This window comes from Eulemur rufifrons, chromosome 19, assembly GCF_041146395.1.
Source record: "Eulemur rufifrons isolate Redbay chromosome 19, OSU_ERuf_1, whole genome shotgun sequence".
NCBI classification, from domain to species: Eukaryota; Metazoa; Chordata; class Mammalia; order Primates; family Lemuridae; genus Eulemur; species Eulemur rufifrons.
Genome location: NC_091001.1, coordinates 69,268,294 through 69,283,797, shown reverse-complemented (window position 1 = coordinate 69,283,797; position 15,504 = coordinate 69,268,294).

Below are 15,504 nucleotides of genomic sequence, written 5' to 3'. Positions count from 1 at the left end.
GAACAGGTGATCTAGCTACACTCACCATTTCACATGTTCTGAGGGCCTGGCGCTCCTTTTGCTTCTCCTCTGCCAAACACTTTAGGCATTTCTTCTTGGAAGGAGAGTGAATTTGGTGCCCTTGTTTGAAACCTTATCAACTTCTAATAGTCTTTTTTTTTTTTTTTTTCCCTGTTCTCTCTGGCTTGGAGGAAGAATTTCTTGGTTTTCAACCCCATTGCCCTCCTATATTATTCTTCTAACAATTACCATCCCTGTCCTTTTTTTCCACTTTCTCTTCACTTCCCTCAAAAGTTTATAGCAACCTTAAGCTATGTTCATGAGGAAACACAGCGGTCTAGTGAAAGAACACTGTATTTTGTTCTCATATTGATCACATATAGCTGTGTGTAAAAAGATCTTCCTTAGAAACATAGAATGTTATGTCCAGTAGAGGCCTTAAAGACCATAGACTTAATCTTGGGTCTGTAGACAAGTAAATAATCAAGAACTCAGCATGATCAAATAACTTGCTCAAGATCAAAAATCTAGGAAATAATGGAGTCAGCACTAGAATTGGAGCTTCCTTACTCTCATTCTGGCACTCCTGCATGTATAAAATTCTACCAAGTCTAAGTTAATCTTCTCTTGTTTATTAGGTGGCTAAATGTCTACTATGTAAGACCCTGTTGATTCACTAACCTAGCCCCCATTTTCGAAAGACTCCTTCATCACTTCTATAGAAGGTGGGAAAACGTAGATACTCACACTCTCAAATTTCCTTGCATATGGAAATCACTGGCTACATGACACCATTTTCACTGGTAAAACATGCATGAAGTCTGTTGGTGGGAGGAGTGACATTTGGGAGAGATTTGTATTCTTATAAAAAGTACAGAGAGCCTGGCATTATACCTTCCCTGCTTCCATTACTTTCTTCCCTGAATTCTGCTGTAATGCTGAGAACTTCAGCAACTCTCTTACAACAATGAGGAATAAAACAAAAGAACTGCACTGACGCTAGCCCTTCCATTGTTGAAAGGTTGAACTAATGTCAGCAGCTACTTAATACAGACATCTTGTTTAATGAGAAAAAAATTGAATTATTTAAGCTATGATGCCAAGTTTTCTGTTAACTTGCAGCCAAAGCCTTCCTAACAAATAAATAAACCCAATTTGAAAGATCAAATGAAATGGCACAAAGGTATCTGTGTGTGTATACATATGTAAATTTTAAGCTTTATTCAAATATTCAGTATTATTTTTAAAAACTAAAAATGTGTCCACTGCATATTTAAAACATAACTGTTGTGTTTTTAATTCTCGTTTATTTTGTCCCCAAATATATTACAAAAAGGTGTAAAGGTGATACCCTATAAGCTCTTTATAATTCAGCTGTTTGGAATTCAGAATGTATTCCTTTTTGGAAATTCTATGTAACTCATAATGTTGAAGTTTCTGCATCCTACAACAATGTAGCTGTGATAGGATGTTAGTCACAGTGCTATAAAATATTATCACCAGTTTGTATGGGAGAATTGATAACAGTTAGAATTTATGTTGGCATACATGCCACCTTCCTCTCTGGCAAAATATCCACCAGGGGGGTCCAATAGGCCCCTCCACCTACCATCCCACCTGTTGAGCAGTGGCAGCTCCAAGCAGCTGTCCATAGACCCACGGACTGCGAAAATGTGTAGCCAGTCAGATGTGGAGAAGTGAGGAGCTTTGCACTGGAATTTGGTATAGGCCAACAGGAATGTTTATCAGTCAAAGTCAGTCCCTTGTCAACCACTGTTAATCTAAAAGCAAGAACACTACCCTGAAGAATATTTTTGTGTATTGAGTTCATAAAAGTAGAACCACAGGTAAGGGGAGCTCGTCTTTGTTCATTTTGTTACTCTAGCTGACTTCCCACGGCCCAGCACTGAGGTGAAGGGAGAAGCAGAGATGGACGGAGAATGCTAGGGAGCCGTGTAGAGTCCATGGGGAAGACAGAGCTGATGGGGACTCCAGCATGGGGAGCAGGACAAGCTCCTGTAGCCATCAGTCTTGATTAGTCTTCCCTGGTGGAGTCAGCGGGGACTGCATAGGGGATTCGTATGTAAGATTCCAGTGGAAGTTGCTGTGTCCTTCCTTATCAAATGGAAAGGAATGCTCACATCCTGCTTGACAATTCAGCTGTGATTCCCAGTGTACTGTATCCAGAGTGGCCAGAGAGTTCCAATAGTTCTATCAAATTTCAATTGCTTTAAAAGAAAGTGATTTTGAAGAGAAAAAGTTAATTGCATGTTTCATGACACTTTTACTAAAGTACAAATTACACCTGCATTTTGGGAGTGCAGTTTGGCACTTACTTGCCCAATGCCTAGTTTTGTTGATGGAAGACGACACTTCACTTCTCCCCCTTAACCTTTCTTTCATCTAGCTATTCCTTTATGTGTGCATTTGACCTCCCATTTACTGTCTTTAGAAAGAATTAATGTAGATATCAGACAAGACTTTATATATAAAAAGATTAACAAGTATTTGGACAGGGAATAGAGGGAAGTGAAAGAGATAAAGCAATTAACAGGTATTCTTCTCTGGACTCAGATATGTCTTCCCAACTGCGACTGTTATAAAGAGTAATCTTATGAAAATCTAACTCCCATAGGTAACTTAGAAGCAATTAAAATAACATTAGTGTTTTTCACAACTTTACAATGTTTTTATGCATGTGATAAAAACCTTACTAATTATTGAAAAGTTATTTGTATTCGGATTTCAAAGCAAAGAGATAGTCTGCGCAATGTAGAATCCCGAACCATCAGCAGGAAGCTGACCAACAGAACCAGAATTTTCCCTTGCCAGCATCTCCAGTTGTCTCAGTGAACCTCACATAGGATCCTCTGCTGGCAAATATTAGCTTATTGTAGTTTTAAAATAAATAAATGCCTTGAGCAAATGTTCAACAACACCCAAAATTAGTTTTCACAAACTTACAAGTATAGTATCTGTTCAAAAAAGGCAAATGATTTCTAGTGGAAAAAAATATATAAATTTCTGAATGAAGAGCATATATTTCTTTAAATGGATGAAAAATTTTAGTGTGATCCGAATGTAATCAACATTCAAGCCTTATTGTATGGAAAGAAGAAAGACAGAGGCTTGTTAAGCAGTTTCCCCAGTTCTGCTCAGTATCAATTTGTTGGGAGGAGTACAGAACAACCCACAGTGCACTTAGCACGTGCTAGACATCCAAACCATAGGACTGATTCCTCAACTCTTCTGATGAGCGAACATGTGACATGCTAACCAGACAGGCTTTTAAAGGCATGTTACAGAAAATGTGGAGAGGAAGTTTAGTGTGATTTCCTGAGTGTAGTAATAAGGGAAACGGCAGAGATAGAAAGGCCCTTAAAGGTCACCAAAATACAACAATTCTGTCATTGTAAGTAAAAGGAAATTGAAATCCAGAACTATCAAGTGACTCGCTCAAGGCCATCCATTTAGTGAGTGTCAGCACCCAGGATAAAAAAAGGTCTCAGCTTTTAGGAAAATACCATCATGCCTGCATACCTAATATATGTGATACTCTAGCAGAGGTATGTTGACAAGCATATTAACAAACAGACAAGCCTTCTATTATTACTTTGAATACAATGAGTATTACACGGGGGTGGGGGTGGTGATCTAGGGACAAGATTGAATTATTTTAGGATAAAACTCAAATTCTTTGTCAGCCCCTTGACACCAGGGGCTAAAACAGATGATGCCAATCTGAGAATAGATATTAGCCACATAAGTAATCCCCACTCAGATAACTAAGAGTTGTCCATATTTGTAATCATCAGGGGCCCTGATAAACTGGATCTCACCTAAGAACTAATAGCAGAAAAGAATTAGATTCCCTATCGTAGCACCTTCTTTCTGACTAAGGTATAAAATTACAATAGCCAAGCATCTAGGATAATTTTCTAGGCTGACACACCTATGACAACTCAGTAGCTTTAGTGCCCTTCTCAATAAAAGGAAGCAGGGAGCAAGTAAGTCAATGTAATTATGAAGTTTGCCAACGTTCTGCTTAAGTCCATTAAGTGCAATAAGCCAGCCCAGCTGAGATCTACCTGCAGAATCAAAAGATTATTACTTCACTGTTACACTTTACAGGGAGTAAACAGTAGAAAAGATCGTGAGGATGGTTTATGGCTGAGTCCACTCACAGGTGTTCATCGGAGAGAGAGCTCAGTGATGTTTGCCCATCTCCTGCATCCTGCAGACTTCTGAGGAGGACTGCAGCATGCAGGCAGCTGCCCATGGTGGAAGAAAGAAGTTTACAGAGATGGAGTTCCAGGTAATGACCTACTTATGATGAACAACATGAATCTATTAACCTGAAACCAGTGCATTAAAAATCAAAATATGTTTCCATTCATTATGTCTTTATTTTGCAAACTGCAACAAAGGTGTCATTTTGTTATAAATATATATTCACACACACACACTCACACACACCCCAACAACCACAATAAAGAAGATGGAGGTGGGGAAAATAAAGGAACACAGAGGACTCAACATGTGGCAATGTTAGAAAGGTTCAGGCTGCAGAGGGATCTAAGAGCAAACGGTAAAACTACTTCTGGAATTAGGCAGCTCCTTGACTCTTTGCATTGTCTGTTATTCATGCTATTCCCTGTCATCAAAAAGAAGGACTGAACTGAGAGCCAGAAATCAGTTTTGCACTAATGGTTATAACACTAAGGTGTTATTTCCATGGCTAATATGTAGACTGACCTTTTTTGGATTGTGGAGGAGACCCTAAAATTTCAAACAAGGAAGCATGCCTCTGAGAACCAACTGCCCTGGAAGGAAATGAAATATTATCTTCTTCCTTTTCCATAATTTTGTTTGGTAAGCCTTCAAATGGTAGAAGCCATGGATATGGGAATCTCATGAGAAGCTGAAGAAGTTATACCTTCGTCTATCACTTGGCAGGCTTTTCCTAGTGGTACCCACCAACTCCTGTTTCTTCTATGGGGGAGGCAGCAAAATATGGTGGTTAAGAAAGTGGACTCTGGAGCCCAAATGCTTGGGTTCAAATTTTTCCTATGCCTCTGTTACTTCATCTATAAAATGAAGATAATGATAGTAGAATTTTTAAATTTTTCTGTGTAGATTAAATGAGATTAAATTTGCCAATTACTTATCACAGACTACATTCTGGCCTGGTTCATACCTAATGTCAATGCCTTGATGCTTCCTTTCACAGCTTTCCATCTGCTTAACACAAATATATTCTGACATAGGTTGTGGAATCCCAAGACTTAGCTTAAAACGATTAAGAGCACAAGTGCTAAGGTAAGATAGACCTGGGCTAGAATACTGGCTCTGTCACTTGTTAACCCATGACTCTCTTTAACCATTCTAAGGCTTAGTGTTTCTTTATTAGTAAATTAAAGATAAGACCTGCCTCTTAGACTTACTGGGAAGGTTAAAGATGATTGATGTATGTAAAGTGCTTAGCATGGTAACCTGGCAGAGTAAGTTCTCAGCAAAGAGACTATGGAACTATTATTTTTATTATATCCTAGAATAGCCAAACTAGAAGTAAATCTAGAAATCTAGTTGAAGACACATGGTATATGAGAAATCTACCCATCCATCTATCCCTTTAACCCTCCCTCTCCCCACTTTCTCCATTATTCCAGTGGCAGCTAGACCATTCTATTCTTCTGCCTCAGGGAAGAGATGTGACAGCAGAAAGCAAAGATGGGCAGTATGTTTTTAGCTTTGAATTTTAAAGGCTAAGACACTTGAGGCAACAGAAATGACTCCATATTATAAACTATGAACTGGAAAATAAATTTAATGATAAAAGAACTAAATTTCCCACACCCTGAAGCAGTCTCCCACCATGGACTGGGGTGAGGAAATGATAGATGCATAGAAGTTGCTAAATCTCAAAGAAAGTGGAGCCCAGTGCTGGGCTTCCTGGGTCAAGTCCTGGAAAATTAGTGAAACTCTTAGATTTGTACCATTGGCAACTTGTTTTCCATTACTCAGTGTGTGGTAAAGGAAGAAAAAAATCACCAAAAGAAAATGTCTCCATGCTGTATCTACAATAGCAAGGCATAGGCCACCCCTTCAAGATTTTACCACATCCAGTGAGCATTAGAACATACAAGTAACAGAGAGTCACTGAGGCAGAAGAGATTTGCAGATAGAAGCAGGGGGTACTTTAGCTGCACCTTATCTGGAGTGACCACAAGGACCATATGGGAAAACGATGTCTCAGTGTTCGCCATCATGGACACATATCATCAGCAACCAGATACCTCCAATCCCTTCCTCTTCACAATGAGGCCATGACACTAAATAATTCCCCTAGAACCTAGGAACAGCCTTGGAAAAAGAGGGGCATCTCAAAATGAATGATATTACTTTTATGCCATCTTGACAAAATAAAAATTAAGTTGAATTATAGAAGAAGAAATAAATGTATATTTCTTGCACAGCCAACTTTGTACAAGGACTAGAATTACTACCTGCTACACAGATGGGTAAACTGAAACTCAGAGAAATTAAAATAAATTGCCTCATGTCACACTGTCCTCTGATATCAAGCAGAGCTATTTTAGCTCTCTTTCTAACACAATAATTAGAAGGAAATTTTGATCTTACTTTATATATCCCTGTGGACAGAAATAGTCCTAATCTTGGGATGTGATAGCATAACTGACTTTTAAATTATTTTTATCGGCCTTTTTTTCAAAAAAAAATATTATGTAGAATTCCAATATTGAAAAAGGTAAACATAGAGCTTCTTTGATTAAATTGGAATGGATATTTCCTGATTTCCTTGAAACTCCTCTCTGTAGCAATAGAACTCTAAAAAACAAGTTAAAGCTGGATTCGTGGAAAGGCCACCTTACTGAAAGTTTGGACACCTGGGTTGTGCCCTCTACTCTGATTTTCACCAGTTGGCCCTAGAGTAGGATCCTAAGCCACTTTGGGATGCACTTCCTTCCTTTATCTTGATGAAGAAAGTGAGCCAATAATTCCTAGATCAAATTTTTTAAATTATTTGAATACATATAAAAATTTTAGATCACAGAAATTCTGTCCATCCAATCCAGCCATTATTGCCTAGTATTATGCAAATATTGCACATTTTTACTCCTTTTCTTTGTCCTTTCAATTAAGAAAAATGCCCCGGGATCTATTACTACCCTCTCCTGGAACAGCATTTAAATATGCAAGCACTAATAATCATCTGGATATGAAGAGTAGACAGTATCAGACCAAGCCTTCTACAGAGAACTACAAAGCAGAAAAACCACAAAACATAGCACTATTTGAAGGCAGCAAAGGAATCCAGGATTTAAAGGATTATAATTTTTAGAGGGAGAGAAAGTATATTGAGATGAGTTGACATTGTGTTCTACTTTCTCCTTGAAGCATTTTACCATAAGTAAGTTACTCAAGGCCAAGGAAAACCGAGAATAAGATGGTGGCGCAGATCTTTCAGTAGTCATATGGATCTGGATGGTAAAACATGGGTTCCACTGCTACCAAGGCAGCCTGGCCTTCAGGGGTCAAAGTATCAGAGAAAAAGGCCGTGTAAACATAGAAGTCCAACATTTGATGCTGTTTTTCTTCTCAAGGCCTTTGCCAGTTCTGAGGTTAAAAATGGCAAGAGTCAAGGAAACCAGATAGAAAATAACGGCTTAGCAATTGATGATTTTATGGTGCTTGGAAGACAAAAATTGGAGTTGAGCTTGACAAGTTGGAGTAACCTGGGGAATATAGAAGCTTTCAGTTGAGGGACCTGAAAAAGAAATGGAACAGCCCTTAGGAAGAGTGAAGTATCTTCAAGACAATTCCGGATCTCAAGGAAATCTATTCATATTCTGATGCTTGCCAAAAGAAATGTAAATATGTTCTGGAGGAAAATAACATTATATAGAGCGTCTATAATTGTTTTTTTTTTTTTCATATATAATGCCAGGCAAAAATAACTAGGCACATCAAGAGATATGACCAAATAACTGGAAACCAAGAGAGGAAAGAAACAGAAAATTAAACAGGTATAGAAATGCTTAATGTTGGAGTCAAAGTTCAAGGACTCTAATATAGATTAGAATGATCAATATATTTTAAAAAATAGATGACAAGTTGATTTTATAAAAATAATAAAATATGAATAATAGTATTTAAAAATGTAATGACTCATTGAAGAGCTTAATAAATAATTTACTGCACATTAGACACAGCAGCAGAAAGGAAAATATCCAGATGGGGGCATAGGAGAAAAATATGTAAAACATGATGGAAAGTTCTAGTTTAAATGTAATTAGAGTCACAGAAGAGAGAAGCAATGTTATAAGGGAAAATAGCCAAAACTTGTCCAAAATTAAGAAAAGATATTAAGTCACAGATGTAAATAACATTGTGAACCAAATACAGAATAAATTCAAAAAATAATACACCTAGTCACAACATAGTAAAACTGCTTATAACCAATAACAAAGGGAAAATATTAAAAAGACAGAGAGAAATAGACATTATGGTTTATATTAATAGATAATTATTTTTAAAGTAGCAATAACAAACTTACAGCTGACTTCTAAAGAAAACCTATGATGCCAAAGAGCAATAGAATGCAATCTGAGAGGGCTAAAAGAAAGTAACTGTCAAACTGTAATTTTAAATCCAGGACATTTTTCTTTTGAAAATATCAGTAATAAAGAACATTTTTAGACAAAAAGAAAAACTGAAAAAAATCATTATCGACAGACCTGTATCAAAGAAATTATTAAAGGATGATCAACAGACAGAAGGAAAATTATCCCAGAGAGAAGTTTAGAGTTTTAAAAATAAATAGATACATAATGGTAAATATGTGGATAAATCCACATAATCACTGAATGAATAAAATATCAAAAATTATTCTTGAGGGGTTTGGAATGTAGAGAAAATTAAAGTGAACAATAACATATATATGGGAGAGGAATAAATAGAGTGAAATTATCTCTTGTATTGTCAGAAAATTGGATAAAATATTAACTTATAGTAAATTGTAATGAGCCAAGGATGTGTACTACAATATCTAGGGTAAACACTACCATCATAATAAAGGGATGCATAACTGAAATATAATTGAAGGAAAGAAAGAAATATTAAAATAATTGCCAGATTATAGTAAAAGAAAACAATAAATTGGGGAATATCTACTAAAGCTGATACATGCATTACCTTTGAGCTAGCCATTTCACTCACTGCCAATAGAAATGGATACATCTATAAAAATGTACACAGCAGCATTATTCTTAATAAATAAAAATTTTAAAAATGGAGATAACCCAAATGTTAATCAACAGGGGATTGGATAAATAATCGTATAGCCATACAATGAAATTTTCTATACCACTGAAAATGAACAAGCTATAGCTACATTCAACCACATAGATGAATTTTACAATCATAACATTAAGCAAAAATAATTCAGATATAAAAGAGTGTTTACTGTAGGATTCCATTTATTTAACATTCAAAAATTAAAAAAAAAAAAGATGAATCTGAGTTGTAAGAATTTTTAGATAGGCATTACTTTGGAAGAGAGTGTTATAGGGCATTGAGGAACCTTCCATGTATTGATAACGTGTAATTTCTTCATCTGTGTGGTGGTTACATGGATGTGTTACTTTATAAAAATGTCTTCCACTGTACACTTAAAGTTTATACATTTTTCTCTATGTATGCTCCACAATAACAATAATAAAAGAACAGAGAAGAATGAAAATATAGAAGCACTTTTTGGTGTGGTGGATAGTCTTCTAGTTGAGAACAATGATACTGACTTTACATCATGATGAGCAAAAAATTGCATGGAAGCTCGGGACAATATAGTTGGTCAATTTTTGTAAGGTGCCAGCATGTTGAACTCTTATTAAGTATCCCAGAATTGAGCATCACATTGTGGTAGGTAAAAAATGTCCCATACCTTGAGTACAAGTCTAGTGAAGAGCCAAGGTATACATACCCCAAATAAAGAATAGTCCTAATAAGTTTGTATTAAGGACAAAAGTATATTAGAGACTAAAATGTACAGACAGTATGAAAATAGAGTAATCAATGTTGGAGGAACAAGGACAGAATCTGTAGGGTGTGGAGTTAGGCTTTAGATGGAAAATATCACAGGACGACAATTTTTAGTTTGACCAGTGAGATTTATATTTGGTCATTGGGATCCCCTGAGGAAAATTAGTTTTGTCTGATTGTCTATGACAGGAAAACTCCATTCTGGATTGCTTTTTGTAGATTTTTTATAGCATACATAGCAGATAAATTGAGTCACTCTAAAAAAATGAGATTCACCATTTATTTCCCTTGAACTCAGTGAGGAGGATTTGGGCTGAGGGGCTTACGTGGTTGAAAATATCTGCCTGGCTGTTCTGGTCACTGGGCGACCTCCCCCCGCCTTCCTGGGCACCCAAAATGCCACTGAGAGCTCAGGGGACACAGGAAAGCCCAGAAGGACAGACTTTAAAAGGACCCCTCGTGGCAGATTTTAAGACCTGAGGTTGTTTTTATTTATTTCTTTTCAAACTGCATTGACTAAAAGAGTTAATTTCCCCCGAACCTTTAAGCATTAGATGGGCCCACACCTTCCAAGGACTCTTTTCTTCTTTAAAAGCACAATTGTTGTTCAGTTTCTCTCAGGTGCAGATTCATTAGCTCTTGACTGGCTCTCCTTGTTTGCCGACTACTTGTGGAAAAAGCCATTTACCCTGGTGAATGTCAAGGTTAGTGCAAACTGTCCTTGTCATCAGTCTCTCTGGCAGAAGGTCAGGGATAAGCTTTCCTCAAATGGGCAGCGTCAAACAAAGCAGAGGCTGACTTAACTCACCCAAAGGAAGAAAGGAGGCCTGGGCAGGGGTTGATAAACATCCCTGTGGGCTTTGAGGACAAAAGATTAACTCCTCCCTTGCCGCTTGGAGAACTGCTCACTCGAAGATGCTTTACAATATATGGATATTTTAGAGCATATGAGATACATTTATAAAGTAATGAATAGCTCTCTATATCAAGCCACAGCTACACCTATATCTATCTGCATATCTGCCTATCTGTCCATCATCTATCTCAGTTGTTTAAACAAGTTTATACCTGTCTAAGTTTCCAGTTTGGAAGTATATCCCCGTACCCTACTCTGATTGATCTTTATCTTTTTTTTTTTTTGGTGATTTCTTCTCTCAGTTCACTTTTATAGACAAGTTATAAACCACACACAAAGAGCTACCACATTCTGAAATATTCATTTATTTTCATAGAATAATAAAAATTATAAAGTTGGAAGGAACCTCAAGATTAACCTAGTCCAACCTGCCAACCAACAAATAAATCTTCTGCAGCAATGTTGGCAGTGGTCATCCAACCCCAGCCTGATCACTCCTAATGACTGACACATCCCTGCCTCACAGGCAGACCCATCCAAAATGGCAAAACTTCTATCATTACAGACAAAGATTTGTCTTATACTTAGCTAAACTCCATCTCTATGGGAATTCAAGCTGTTGGTTCAAGTTCTGCTCTCTAGTGTGGTAAAGAGGCCAGTCCTTCCTCAACACACCTCTTCAAATATGTGAAAGAATAATCATGCGGTGTGTAGGGTTTTCCCCTCTCTTGGCTAATGATCCCAATTCTTGTGTGAAATGATTGCCCAATAGTCCTTCCGTTTGTGCTCCTCTGAATGACCGTTAGCTATGCACTCTCAGACACGTGTTATGTTAACACACAAAAGCCTGTATCATTCTTCCAAAAATGTACTGGGACCCCAGTCTATACTCTTGGGTGCACCATTTGCTGTACTCCCCTCAACCTCTTCTCCTCGGGGTTTTGCTAAGCACTTTTGTTTTTATCTTTCAAAGTTTTTCACAGAGATCTTGGTCAAATCACTAGAATATCATCCCTTTCATAATTTACATGACCTAAACACTTTTCCAGCAAAATAAGTCTTGCTTTTTGGTCCTCAAATTTAGAATCATTAGAAACAAATGCTGATTTCTACTCACAATTACATTTGTCCCACATGAGTTAGAAATGGGACATCATTAAGGATGTGCTTCTTACATCCTTAGCATGTTGTCTTCTCTATATGATAATCCTGATTTTACTTTCTTGTGATTTTTCTAAATCTTTTTCTAGGACTTAAATTCTATGGATTTTCTTTCATCTCTCTAGAATTCCCCCATATTATATAATTATCTGAAACATTAAAAAAGTTCCTCCTTTATTTGTTCTCTTTTTACCTTCTCCTCTGGCAAGGAGACAAACTACTATTTATAGCACGTGCAACAGTACTGAACATTAACCTAGAACATAACAGGGCATTAGAATGGTTCCTACAGTCACACCTTCTGGATATCCAGATGAACTAGTGTCTCGTGTGGCTTCTCCTGGAGACTGTCTTGTAAATTGTCATGGCAGACTGATGCTTCTCTCGTGTATTCACTGCGGAAGGACTTCTCTTTTTATCAAGTCAGCCCGATGACCCTACCCTCCGAACACACCCTTCATCTCCTAACCTCCCAAGGTTTTAGCAATTGACACAAATTGACCTTATTAGATACTAGCCTTATCCTCTTAACAAACACCTAAAAATACCACCAATTTTAGAAGGCCTTTCTTCTTGAGTTGTGTCATCTTTTAGAAGGATTCTTGTTTCCTATCTACACTTAGCCCCATCCTCTCTTCCCACAGCCATCATATGCTCATTCAGACACTTAACAACTTAGACCTAGGAACTTGCAATAAGTTTCTAACTGATTACCTTGTCCCTAGACTCAAAACCCCAAATCTATTCTATATGCAAGCACAAAATTTACTTTTGTATTTATTCCCTGACTCGAAAGCTCTGAGTTTTTCCAGGAGGTTCATCTCTATATCTAGCCTTTCACAGCTATAAAACAGTTCTGAGCCTAATAAGACTAAGTTTTATGTTTTAACAAATATAGGTGACATTATAGTAAACATAATTTAAGCCGTCATTGAGATCTTTAATAATTGTTTTTCTTTTCCTTAAAAGGAATCTTCCCAATGTTTATTTAACAAGAATGATTAATTTAGAACTAAGGAGGACATAATAACTCCTCCATGAAGGTTGTTGATTTTGAAAATCCCTGAACTTGTCCAGGAAATACCAAGGATGAGGACAGTTCCAAACTAGGTTTATTGTTACTTTTTTTTTTTCCTAGGTGCGACATCACTGCTGCAAAGCCTCACCAGGCCCCTCAGGTACTGTGTGCGGAGTGTTCCCAATGCGCCTCCGCTTCCCCTCTCCTGCTATTGACGGCAGGATCTGCACAGGTCGTGAGGAGAGAGGCTCACTCAGACACTGCACCTGCTAAGAGGAGGAAAATCGATTTTCATCATCCAAAAATTCAGAAATGCTGGCACACAAACTAGTTGCTTGAGGTCCCTTGGGTCTAGAAGAGGAGTCCCACTAAGAAAGACATGCTTGTAACAAAAGTCAATACTCTCTCCATGTAGCCAGAATAATAAGGGAGGTAGGGAATGAAGAGGTAGAGGATGGAATGTTTGTGTAGGTCCCCAATTCTACAGTAAATGCCAGATGGAATATACAGCCATTTTGCACCACAGTTTTAGGTGAAGATATTTCCGAGAGCAATTTATAAATTCTTTGATAGGCTAGCCATTATAAAATGCCAAATTTCCCTGAAAGGAAGAGCCTACTTGTGATTCATTTTTATGTTTACTTTAACTGTTTGCTCCTTTTCATTGTTACTTTTTATTATGACGTTTCCCTATTAGGCACTTTACTTAAAATTAATGTTTCGGATTGGGATTTCACAATTTGATTCCAGAGGTAGTTTGTAGGGAAACACAAATGTATAGGTTTGCGTTCTTAAAATAAAATCTCACAGAAAGGCTGATAATGCCACAAACCCGTGACACAAGTGAGTATTATGGTAATACTGTCATCAATACTTATAATTCATATTTAAATTACACAAGCAAAGCACAAACACAAATTTGTTTTATAAATTGAAGCAGTATGTAGCTAGACAAACTAAAAGTAAAAATCTCACTTTGTACATCCCCATTCTCACTCCTCTCCACAGAACTGATCACAACTGTTATTTAAGTGCATCTTCCAGACTTTTATCTATTCATTTGCATGAACTACATATTCACATATTTGTGTTTAATACAAAAAATGCTTACTTTTGTATAAATGAGATAATAATTAATATTGTTTTATAACAATTTTTTCACTTAACTCTTGAAGACCTTTCTATTTCACGATTTGTAAATTCACCTTATTCTTTTATATTTCTGAATAGTTTTCCATAATATGAATGAACTTAATTCCTACAAATACTTGATTATTGAAACTTATTAGAATCTTTGAACCTCAATTTTTCTCAATTATGAAAAAAAGTTGCTGTAATAAAAATCTCCTTACCTGCTTTTTCATACACTTTTCAAGCATTGCTAAAGAATAAATACTGAAAAGTGGAATATCTATGTCAAAGTCTATGGGGATTTTGAATGTTGATATTAATAATAGATCTTATTTTTGAACCATTCTTGTATTTCTGATATATATCATACTTGTTCAGGATTTAGTAGTATTTTAATAGTTTACCTATTACAGTACTAGAAATAATTTTTTTATATTTGTTTAATTTGTTTATATTTGATATATTTGCCTATATTTTGCATCTATGCTTAGTAATAAGATTGTCTTATAGTTTTTTTTCCCCTTGGTTGCTTTTAATGTTGTATTCATCCTGTTTGGGAATCAGACTCATATTATAGAACATCCTTGGAAAGTTTCCTTCACCTTTTCTAGAAGACTTTTATAATGCATAATTTTCTCAAAACTTTGGGAAAGATAATTGAATAACTCTTGAGACACTTTTTAATAATTTAGACATTAGAAAAATAGAGAGAAGTGCACAAAATGTAGTTTATATCGCGATGACTATCACAACAGAACCTCCATGTAATAACCATCCACAGCAGGAGATAGATTATCACCAGGACTCAAGACAACCTCTGTTCATGTCTCCTTCTAATCAACCTTCTTCCTTCTCCAAAAGTGCAATCAATATCCTCATTTTGAACATTATAATTTAGTTTTCCCTGCTTTGAACTCACTGTAAGTGGAATTACATAATATATGTCCACTTCCATGTCTGATTTCTTCTGCTAAACATTATATGTCTGAATTCATTCATGTTTCAATATGTAGCAATAGTATATCCATTTTACTGCTATAGAATATCCCATTGTGAGATATATTACTTATCAATTTACTTAGCAAATATATTATTTCAGGTTTTGGCTATTATGATACATGCTTCCATTGACATCCTTTGATGTTTTTTGGGCACTCATGTGCATTATTTCTATTGGTTATCCTAAATAGTAGAATTGCTTTAGGAGATAATGCCAAACAACGGTATCAGTTGACACTCCCAGCTGCAATGTCTCAGGAGCAATGCTCCATGGCCC